We start from the raw sequence: 12,026 nt of genomic DNA on the forward strand, positions 1-12,026 counted from the left end.
AAGAGATGTCAACAAGTAACAGATGGCACACACAAGACCAAAAGCCATTCCCCAAATGGTAAAAGGTCAAAGCATATGACAAACAATCATTTCTCTAGAGAATTGCAAATTGCTCCCAGTTACATAAAAGGATGATCCAAATCATTAATAGTAGGAGATATGAAAATCAAAACAACCCCAAGGTTTTGGTTCATACCCAGTAAACCGGCAAAGATGGCAAAAAATGGGGAAAGTCAGGCTGGAAGGGATGTGGCAAGAAAGGCATAGTGCTGCATTCTTGGTGGAGCTGTGAGAATCAGTTTGTCTGTTTTCAGAAAGCAATCAGAAATTATGCAAACAAAATGAGTCCTAACTACCGGGCTTATGTCCCAGGGATAAACAGAGAATTCTCAGATGCCAAAGTCTTTATGGCAGCACTTTTAGTGACGGTAAAGAAGTGTAAAGAAGTAGACGCTCATCCTTGAGGAATGGCTAAGTTCATGGCTGCACATACAGAAAGCAGAGTTAAGAAACAACAGATTGTGACGATGATGACGTAAAATGGAAAGAACCAGCTACCACACCAAGTGGAGGTGACAGAGAGCAAGTGTGGCTTGAAGGAAAAGAGACATGAGAAGACAACCCCATCTCCCTGCTCTAGAGAGCTGGGGGCCACAAGTGTGGTACATGTACATATTCACAAGACTTTGTTAACACGCTGGTTAGATATGCTAATTTTTTTTTTCTTTTTATCACTAAAAATGTAATTTATATGGCAAGAGGGTTCCTGGAACAAGGAGAGATACTGATGCAAAAAAAAAAAAAAAAAGACATCAATAAAAACATTTTAAAATTCTAAAAAGGGGAGAAGATGGCTACCTTAAGTCTACTTCATTTGGGGAATCATCCTCTACTTCTCCTGCATTTCCCTCAAAACTCAGACCAGGTATTGCTTCTTACATGGAGCCCTTCCGATCCCCCAGAAGCAAGGGGAAAAAATCCCAACAACTCTGCTATTGAGAAGTAGCCTCAGAGCTGGGAGAACCTGGGTTCAAGTGCTACCTCTGGCCTGCTGGATGAGTGACCCCATGGTTTTCTGAGACGGAGTTGCCAAAAGCACGATAACTTTCCTCATCTGAGAGTTCCATGTGCCAAGGACAGCAATTCCTGTCTCTGTGCCTCCACATGTACATGTTGTTTTGCTAGACGGTATGCCCTGTGTTCAGCAGGCCCTGGCATGTAGCAGGAACCCAATGCCCGCTGGCCGTGGTCTTCTACAGTTGGGAACACCATCTTTTTTTTTTGAGGTGTCTTAAGCTGGGGCCCTGGGCAAAGCAAGTCCTTGCCAAGAATCACATCATGGTCAAATTGCAAGCCCAGCCTTGAAGTCTCAGGATGTCTGACAGTCTGGGGCAAAGACCAAATGAGACGACGAAAAACCCTGCAGACGTGTCCCATGGATGTTGCTGAGAAACACACCCACAAGCCTTCAGGACCAAGGGGAAGTGACACCCCCCCCAACTGGAGATGGGGAGTGAGTTGAGGAAGGGATGGGGAAAAGGCCCTTGTGTCCTTTGCCCAGGGCAGGGCTACCCAGCAAACCGTGGCTGGGAGGCACACTTTTGTGCTGACACTGGAAGCCAGCTCAGTCAATAGCGTCCCATCCCAACCCAATGGCTCCCATCCCTGCTCTGGCCGAGGACCCAAGCCCACTCAGGGAGACCGGCGCCTCCTACTTCTGGTCCCTCCCAGGAGCATCTATCACATAGGGGATACCCCGGCCTTGAACTTCCTTACTGTATCCATGGTTGGCCTGCCTGATTGTGAAAACCACCTAGGATCTCCAGAGCTGCAGCCCCAACCCACCACAGGATGTGGGAGGGATAAGGGGGTTCCGCGCAAAAGCAGGCGCCAGTCTGCGTCGGGGGAGGGGGAGGCACAAGAGAGCCCGAGTAGGGTCCCAGCTATGCCAATCTGCCTGTGATCAGGAGTGAGGGGCACATGCAGCAAGAATAGGGCCTGAAACCCCTTCCCTCCGCTCAGACCCCCTCCCTTCTCCCCTGACTACTGCCACGGCCTCCTGACTGGCCCCGAATCTGGGATCTCCCCTCTTTTCCTTCACTCATATTCCTCAGGATTCCCTTCCTCAAAATCCATCTGCTCCTCTCTTCTGGCCCAGGATCTCAGAGGCCACAGGACAACGACACAAAGCCCAGGCTCGCTCTGTGCCCAGCGCCCCCAACGACGTCCCCTAGAGCCTGATAACCTGAGTCTGTCCACATCCCCAGCAGCCGTCCTCCACCTTTCAGAGGTCACCGCTGCCCCAGTGAGGTCTCTCCACCTGCCTCCCTGAGGCCCCGTCCCCAACCAAGCAGGAAGCAGCGGGCCAGCCCCATCCCTGTCGCGTGCCCTTCCCGGGCCGTCCCAAGTTCAACCCAGCGGGGACTGCTGTGCCTTCCCTAGCCCGGCTCCGGCCCAACTGCTGGGCTCTGAGAGCTTGGCTTCCAAATGAGCAGGACCAGCAGGGGGCACCCCCTCCCCAGAGCCTGGCAGGGGCCACCTGCTCCCGGGACCCTGCCCGGAGCCCTTGCTGCGCCCCTGTCCTCCAGGGAGTTGCCGTGGACTCACCGTCCACATGCTCCAAGCCCCGGCTGCACCAGCCCCTGGGCAGAAGAGAAAGTCTGGTCCAGCCCTAGGGCCCCCGGCCCAGCCCAGAACCCAGCCCAGAGCTGACTGCTGATGAGGATTTGCTGACCGGGACCCAGCGACGTAACTCTGGAGCCCCTGAGCGGTGCCCGTCCCGCCTCCCCCTGTCGGCCCGGAGTCCGGTGGAGCTCAGAGGCCCAGGCGGGGGCAAACTCCCTCCTTGGAGGCCTGTTTGCTAATTCTTGGTTTCTCACCGGAATCACCTTCTCTCCCAGAAATGCTGATCCTGTCTAGGCTGCCCTAAGCGGAAAGTGGGTCTCCCAGCAGGCGGGTCTGGCGGGGGCTCACTCCCCTGGACGGGCCGAGAACAGCCACCCCACAAGGTCCTGCACTTGGCTGTAGAGGGAGCCGGAGAGCTCCCAATGACTCAGAGCTGACCCTGCTTGACTAATGGGCATTTTGAAGCTCCCTGGTGGGTCCTGTAGTCGGGGCCACTCAGAACAAGGGCATCCTCCTAGTGGGGACCACATGCCAGCCTTGGGAAGGGCTAAGGGCTGGGAGGGCCCCCTAAGGTCTGCAGGCTCAGAGAAAACACTGAGGCTCAGGTCCAGGGACAAGGCCTCCAAGGGACACCCCGGAGAGGGGAAAGAGTGGCGAGGGTAACTTACTGGGGTGGTAGAGCCAGGCGGGATATAGAAGAGGGGAACCCCACTCTTGGTGCTGTCGGGAAGGGTGAAATGCTCTGGAACGGAAGAGAAAGCCTGGAGGTGCGCCAGCATCTGGTCTGTCTGGTTAATGCTGCAACAGGAGCAACAGAGTGAGCCATTTCTCCCCCAAACCTGACGGGCCCCACTGGGGACATCACCACAGATGTGGTGCCTAGCCACATGTGCCACAGGCCAAGTGCTGCCCTGACTTTACCCTGACACCCCCAGTCTCTCCCGACCCAAGAATTGAGCCTGACTGCCGCTTCAGAGCCACGCCCAGACAGACCCCAAGGTCCCTCTGCTCCCCACAAAGGTCCCCAGGACGTCTCAGCCGGCACATCCAATGGTCTTTTCTCCATCCTCGTTCTCCTTGACCTCTCTGTGACCTCTGACCTCACTAGTCACTCTCTCCTTTGTCTTCTCTCCAGGTTTTCAGGACCGCCCCCACCCCATTCTCCCCCTCCCTCTCTGACCACTCCTTCTCCATCCCCTTTGCTGGATCCCTCCCCAGATCCCGCTCTCGGCCCCCTCCTCTTCTCCCTCTGTGCCACTTCACCTGGCAATCCTATTTATCCTGGGAGCTGAGCAGCCACTTCTATGCTGATGACTCTCCAATCTACGTCTCCCACCCCAGCTCTGCTGACCTCCGCTCTCACACCAACTGCCTTTCAGAAATCTCAGACCGGACATCCGGGGGACATTTACACTCAATATTGGCCCCTCTTACCGGCAAGAGCCAGAACCAGGCTCCTAACCCCGCCCCCGCTCAGCACCTCAGAGCCTCCTGAACTCCCCCTGCCCCCAGCCCTGGTTGAGCTGCTGCCAAAGCCTGAGGTTTCTCCTCCCAAGGGCCCCCTTCCCTCCTCTGACGCAGCTCCTCCTCTCCCCCCAGACACGCAGACTACTGTAACAGACCGAGGCCCTAGGACCCCCTTTACTGCAATCTCTGCTGCTGAATGAGCTCCCTGAAGTGCAGGCCCAGGTATTGCCCCACCCCACCCTGGAGTTCCCTTCCAACTCTGGATCAAAGGTAAAACCTCCCACTTAGCATTCATGGCCCTGCACAGCCCAGCCCCTTCCCACCCTTCCCCCTTTCTTTACTCTCCCACTACACCAGCCATTGCCCTCTACCTCCCAACTCCAGGCCCGGTCCCTGGCTGTACCTCCCCAGGAAGCCTTTCCCAGCCCTCTCAATTCTAGCCTTTGGGCTCTTTTCCGCACAGCCTGGAGAGCCCGGTGTGGCCTGGGTATCTGCACATGGTGCCGCTCTCAGACTGTGAGGGCCCTTCTGCCCGCCATCCCCTCTGTGCAGAGTCTGCACGCGGCAGCACGTCACCCCAAGCATGTCGGACTGCTCGAGTAAGGGTCAGTAAAGGGCAGCTGTCGGACGGAGGGCTGGGCCGGGGAGCCCGGGGGGCCGCCTGGGAGCTCACCTCTGTAGGGTGTTCCAGAAGCGGCGGATGACGTGGGTGCGGTACAGGGAACGGATGGGCTGCCGCAGGGCGCAGGACACATCATGCAGGATGTCGTAGCCTCCTTCCATGGTCACCTCCACCCAAGTCCCCCGAGAACCCGCACACTCCAAGGGCCAGGGGGCTAGGGCCACGTACTCGATCCTCATGTTGTGTTTCCACAGCAGCACCAGCTTCACTTCCAAGTGGGAGCCCCCTTTGGGGAGTAGAGCAGAGTCAGGGGAAAGGACCAGGGGCTCCCCCACCTGCCCCCAGCTCGGGCCTGAAGCCCCTCCCTGGCGCACACCACCCCTGTGTGGCAGGACTCCCACCTTTGGTGAGGGTAACCTCACGGACACTGTAGCCCTCCCTCAGTCGCACAGACACAGTGCTGACCAGGTCCGCGGGCACCTCCTTCTCTGCATGCTTCTTCCGTCGCAGCGCCAGGGCAGGGTTGGTGCTCGCTGACACCAGATGCTCATTAAACAGACGGTGCTGGGAGCCTGGGGAAGGGATAGGGCAGGAAGTCAGGGCTGGGGCTTCCCTGAGCCGCCTCCTCCCCCCAAGCCTTGCCTGTGTCCCCCTCACCACAGTAATACTCGGGATTCAGGGCCTCTCCACTGTGGAGGAAGGAGTAGAGGAGAAATGCTCGGTGGTAGACAGTCAGCCCCAGGTTGCCAGGCTCTGGCTCAGGACACGTGGAGAGGTAGGAACCAAAGGTGGCCATGGCCATGAACTTCATTAGCTCCACATTAGGCACGTGACCAAAGCTGCAGTCGTAGGAGTACACTCCCCCCACCTGGGAGAAGCAGGAGCCAAGCTTTAGGGGGAAGCCTGAGGGCAGGGGCCACAAGATGCACCCCAACCCCCCACCGATGGACCAGGATGCTTTGGGAAGTGCTGATCTTGAGGCCAGAGGGTACTCGCAGAGGATGATGCCCGGAGGGGAGCGAGCCCCAGGAGTGCTGGCTGGCAGGAGCGCCTCCAATCTCCTGAGCCAGGGGTAGCCCTGCCTGCCTCTGCCAGCCCCCCAACAACTTACTTGCACAAAAGAACATGCCACGGTGCCGCTTCGGAGCTGATTCAGCAGCGTCTCACAAACCGCAACGTCCGGGACACTGGTCACTCCATCAGTGATCACAATGATACCTGGGGGAGGGGGATAAGGAATCCTAGTCTCGGCCACAGCTTTTGTGTAACTTTTTATTGAGAACATGAGAACGTGCTCGCAGTTATCTGATGGAGTGCCAGGAAACGTCAGAAGGGAAAGCCACCCTCCCGGTACGCTAATTAATACGTTTCCTTTATTGCTGACCTATGTTTGCTTTGGAAACCTGGTCAGTTCTCTAAGTGCAGTCATCCTAAAGGAACGAAGAGGCAGCCTCCAGGGTGGACCTCTCGCATGGGGCACCCTGCACCCAGAGGCTGCCTTGGCTCAAGAGTCACACATCAAACAAGAACAATTAGGTAGTGCTACCGTTGTTCTCAGCCACTAAAAACCCCTCAGCGGAAAGGGACTTTGAGAATCTCGCCCTGGAAGGGAGGTCCTGCTTGGGATTCCCTCCTACTCCAAGGGCCTACATGGCTGTGACTGGGGATTCTCCCAGCCAAGAAATTCAGAGATTGGTGCTTCCTTGGAGTTGTGATGATGTGTGTTGTATGTTACCTTTGCTGTTACAGTGGCCACTGTATTTGTTAGTTGTGTCTTGTTTTTATGCTATGCGTTTCCTCTTTCCTTATGTCTTGTTTGAATCATGGTTCTGAGCAGGAACACGCTTGTACCCACCCCCCTTGTGCCTGTTGAATGTGAATTTTGAATCCAGATTAAGGGAGACATCAGAGGTAGGCCCCTCGAGGGGCAGGGCTGAGGCCCCCAGCTGAGCACCAGAGCCACCGAGCCCAGAGCAGCCCACTGACCCACAAGCCTTTACTGCTGTCCCCAGGCTATGCCCCACAGGCAGGAAGACGCTTCCACCACATCTCCAGTCCCATCCCTTGGTGTCCTACCTCCCCCAATGCCCACTAACCAGCACTGGAGTTAGATGGCAGAAGTTGTAGAGCTAGAATGCCTTGGCGGATCATACTGACGAGGCCAATGTCAGCTGTCACCATGGACACCCCTGCTGAGCCAGGGGGCCGGTCCTGGCTCAAATGGGATGCATCCACCTAAGCCCAGGTCACAGAGAGACAATGTTACCGTTCTTGCCTTTGTCGGGCAGCTCAGTCCCACCTGACCAAGCTGACAACCCAGAGTCGATGCCCCACCCCCATTATGTCTGCTATGTGCCCCGGGGGCACAGACGGGCCTAGCCTGTGGTGATGTGCCTGACTTGTACCTTAGGGCCACAGGAACCTCGTCTGTACCCCAGAGGCACACCATAGGCCAGCTCATGCCCACTTGTACCTGGCTCCGGGGCTCATATTGTTGCTGAAGGGTGGCAGCCACCTTGTTCTCGAAGACACAGAGTTGAGCATACACCTGCTGCAGGAAGGTCTCTCGCCGGGAAGGTTCCAAGAGATAGCCCTGAACCAACACCTAGCAGAAAGGAAGGGGATTCAGAAGGACCTCAGGACAACACGTGTATCGCCTAGAAATCCTCCTCCTTGAGAACAGCAGTGGTCCAAGTACTGGATCTCAACTGAGGAACAGCTAAATTCAAATCTGGCCTCGGATGCTTCCTAGCTTTCTAACCCTGGAAAAGTGACTTCATCTGTTTTCCTGTTTCCTCACCTATAAAACAGGGATCATAATAGCCTCTGTCTCCAGGTGGTTGTGAGGATCAAATGAGATTTGTAAAAGAGCACACGCTACCTGTTATATAAATGCTCAAATGTTCCCTTTTTTGGGGGGGTGGGGGGAGGAGGTCGTAGAGAGAGGAAGGGAGTAGAGGGAATGCTCAGAAACCTGGACTGGAATCCCCTTCCTGACATTTAATAGCATCAGATGATCCTGAAGGGACCACTGACAGGTATCTTCCCCACTCTAAGCCTCATTTTCCCCACAGGTAAAATGGGGACAACAAAGCTCAGAACTCATCACTCACAAGGTGGCAGTAAGTCTCAAAGAGAATGCCCATCCATGCTAATGCATAATCCAAGTCGGTTATTCCAGTCACTCTTGTAGTGTACATGCTGGGGTCCCTAGAACCGAGGCATCAGCCCTTCCTCCCTCTTCACCTAGGCACTTGGATTTATGTTGGGCACAGACACATTGAAAGTCAAGCTTATCACACAGTTAAGTTGTGTAAAATAAATCCTTTTATTCTGAACTTGGCCCCAAATACAATGAGCCTTTGGGCATACAAAGGAGGAGAAAAGAATGTCCATGAAACTGTGACTCTCTCTAAAGAGCCTGGTATAGATTTTCCATCTCCCCATTATGCCATAAGCTCTTGGAGGACAAGAACTGTGGTCCTAGTCTTGCCAGTGTCTGACATCCAGAAGGTCTTTGGTAAATGCCTGTGGAGTGACTGCCAACAAAAGGCAAAGGATTTGAAAGAAAAAAGCAGGTCTGGGAAGTGAGCAGCTGATTAAGAAGATAATGACTAAGTAGATAATGGGATTTCAATTCACAAACACCACTCCCTGCCAAGGATAGAGAGCACTTAAAAGGCCAGTTCTTACCAATCCAGACAAAAGGGTTTTAAAATGAAAAGCAAAGAAGGAGGAAATGAGCCATCTCTTTCCATCCACCAACCAAAATACTGATAATGAAGGTGATGATGAGCTATCTACAGGAAATCTAAAATAGATAACATGCTGCAGGATTCTGGTTTTTGATCCATTTTGCTTTCTACTTGTTTTATTAGAAAGTTCATCCCATTCAGTCAGTTATGATTACTACTGGTGTTATTTACCTTCATTCTATTCTTCTTCCTGTTTGTTCTTTCCTTTCACCCTTTCCCTCCTCACTAGTGTTTTGCTTCTGTCTACCACCTTCCCTTGATCTGTCCTTCCTTCTGTCAGTACCCCTTCCCTTCCTGCCTTACTGAATCTCCTCCCCCAATTCCCTATTGGGTAAAATAGATTCTTACTAATGAGATTAAGATTCAAGCAATGTCCCCTCCTATCTTCCCCTTCACCATAATAGGTCTTTCATGCCTCTTTGCATGAAATTATTTATATTATTCTATTTCTTCCTTCTATACCCAGCATATTCCCTCCTTCTTTCTTAATTTTAAAAATACTTTTCACTCAGATTCACTTTATACCCTCTATGTGTATTCCTTCTATCTAGACCTATTAGCAGTATATTTTCAAGAATTTGAAGCATCATTTTTCTACATAGGGATATAAACAGTTTAGCTCTACTGAATTCATTGTTTCCTTTTCCTTTGTTTTACCTCTACATATTCCTCTTGGGACTTGATGTTGGAGGTCAAAGTTTTAGTTTAGCTCTGGTCTTCTCCTTATGAAAGCTTGAAACCTTATTTCATTGAATGACCCTTTCCCTCCCTTAATGTATTATGCTTAATTTTGCCAGGTAAGTGATCCTTGGTTGTAGTTCCTTTGACTTCTGAAATATAATATTCTAAGATCCCTGATCCTTTAATGTTGTAGCTGCCGAGTCCTATGTAATCCTGATTATGGCTCTCTGATATTTGAGTTGTTTCTGACCTTTTGCAGTATTTTTTCCAAGACTTGATAGTTCTGAAATTTGGCTATGATGTTCCTTGGAGTTTTTATTTAGGGGTGATGAGTAAACTTTTTTCAATGCCTAATTTGCCCTCAGATTCTTGATAATTTCTTGAAAGATGCTGCCCAGGTCCACCTTTTGATTATAGCTTTCAAATAGTCCAAAGACTCTGGAGTTCTCTCTCCTATTTTTGTATCTCCTTTTCCATTTTGTCATTTCTGCTTTTTAAAGTTGTTTTCTTTTTCCAAACTGTTGACTTTTTCATAATTCTCTTATATGACTCATTTCTTTTCCCAATTTTTCTTGTTATAAGATTTTCAAGCTCGTTTTTGAGCTCCTCAATGAATTCTTTCTGAGCTTGAGACCACTTTTCATTTACTTGGGGGGGGTTATTCTAGGAGTTTTGATGCTGTTGTCCTCTTTTGAATTTGTGTCTTGGTCTTCCTTGTTACCATAAAATATTTCTACGGTAAGCTTATATTTTTGTTGTTTTGAGGCCAAAAGCCATAAGGGTCTGGCAGCTTACTTGATGCTGAACCGAAGTCCTAGTGCTAGTGTCTGATGTGTGCTGAAGTTGGTGGAGTTATTCTGCATTTTCCCAGGGCTACACTGAAGCATGTGGTAATCTGGGCCTCTGGAAATGAGTGCCCACCCAGAGCTATACTGAAGCTCCTGGAGCTGTACTCTGCCAGCTCCTCCAGCTATGCCAAAACACATGGGGATCCTGGTGCTGATGTTCACCTGCTTCACCACACCGAGGTTCAGGATCTCCTGCTGGTTTGCCAAGGTGGGGCTTGCTGCCATTTGGCTGGGAAGCTTCCCCAACTGGGTACTGAATGAGACAGACCCCTCCTGCCGATCTTCCAAGTTTCCTGGACTAACAAATTGCTTCACCCATCTCATTGCTGGCTACGTCGCTCCAGGACCTTTTTGCAATGTTATTTTATGGTTGCCTGCAGATGACTATAGGAGAGTTACAGTGATTCACTACTTACTAGGCTCCTGGAATACTCTTGGCTCCTAGAAGTAGAATCTGAAAATCTAAAGTAGAAACCAACAATCCAGTCCCAATCCTAGTACACATGGCCTCAGAATATATATATGGTAACACAGAGAAAGCATAATGAGCTAGGTGCCTCGTGCTGGACAGCAGCTGTGGTCGGGGAGGGGTGGATCACAGAGCCTGGGGCAGGGTGGGATGGGGTGGGATGATAAGGCCCATGACTTCAGCATGGCTGAGGGAGAGAAAGTTAAACCCATAAGAGGGAGAGCTCACAACCCATCAGAAAATGGGCAGAGAGAGTAGTGCTTTGGTCACAGAAGGGCACCCCAGACCACCAGGTCAGAAGCAGAAAACCACCACAAGCCTCGCCCAGGAATCACTACCATAGACTCCCTCCTCCATACAGGATGTAATCTTTCAAATAATGGGATACAGAAAGCACCAGCATGGCCAAAATCTTGCTTATCTTTTCCAAAACCAATTGTAGAAAAGACCCATTGGAAAAAGCAACAGAACAGCATGAATGAGAAAGATCTGTGGGTCCTAATGACTAGGCTGTCAGCAGTTTGTCATGGAAGCACCCGAAGTTAACACAAAGTTGGTCCAAATTAAGAGGGTAGGAGGCCAAACCTTGCCCTCAGGACTGGGCATTATATTTTAGGAAGGCTGTAATAAGGAGAAAGACAAAGGCAGAAAGAGGACCTAAGACTTGTGCTCCTTGATCTAGAAAGGAACCAGCAGCCTATCAATTAGGGAATGGCTGAATAAGTTATGGTTATGAAAGTAATGGAATGTTGCTGTTCCATAAAAAATGATGAACAAGCTGATTTTAGAAAGGCCTGAGAAGATTTACATGAATTGATGCTTATTGTTCATACATAATAGAATATGTTGTATGCAACGACAGCAAGAAGGTGCGATGATCACCGAACTTTGTTCTTCTCGGTGGTTCAGTGATCCAAGATGCAATCCCAATAAGCTTCGGATAAAAACGCTATCGGCATCCAGGGAGAGAACTATAGAGACTGAATGTAAACTCAACGTGTGCTATCTTCACCTTTTTTTTCTTTTTTCTCTGATGATTTCTCCCTTTTATTCTGATTTTTCTCTCTCAGAATGATTCATAAAAAAAAAAAAAAATCTATTAAAAAAATGAATGTACATGTATAACCAGGAAAAAAAGAAAAGATAATAATAATATAAAAAGGAGATAGGCACATTTAGCTGAAGTAGCCAGGTGGGGAAAGAGAATGGGCATAAGAAAGCTGAAAACCTGCTCTGCTTGGGGAGCAGAATTTATCCTGATGTCAAGAACTTCCTCACACTTGGCTTCCGTCCTGGCTCCTCACTGAGGCAGTTTGCCCCATCGATCTCCTAACTGCCCAACCCCAGCTCTTGGCTGCTGTGCCCCCACAGTGGATCCTCTCCATCTCCATATGACCACGTCTGCTCAGGCTCCACTGTGCATCTTCCTTCTGGAAAGCATGGCTTGCCCCTCAGGCAGCCTCTTCTCTGCTACTTGGTGCCCTTGATGGCCTCTCCGGCCCTCTGATTTTTTGTCTGCACTGACAACCCCCAGGGATCCATCTCCAGGCGCGGGGCCC

The sequence above is a fragment of the Sarcophilus harrisii genome, chromosome 4 (assembly GCF_902635505.1).
Source record: "Sarcophilus harrisii chromosome 4, mSarHar1.11, whole genome shotgun sequence".
NCBI classification, from domain to species: Eukaryota; Metazoa; Chordata; class Mammalia; order Dasyuromorphia; family Dasyuridae; genus Sarcophilus; species Sarcophilus harrisii.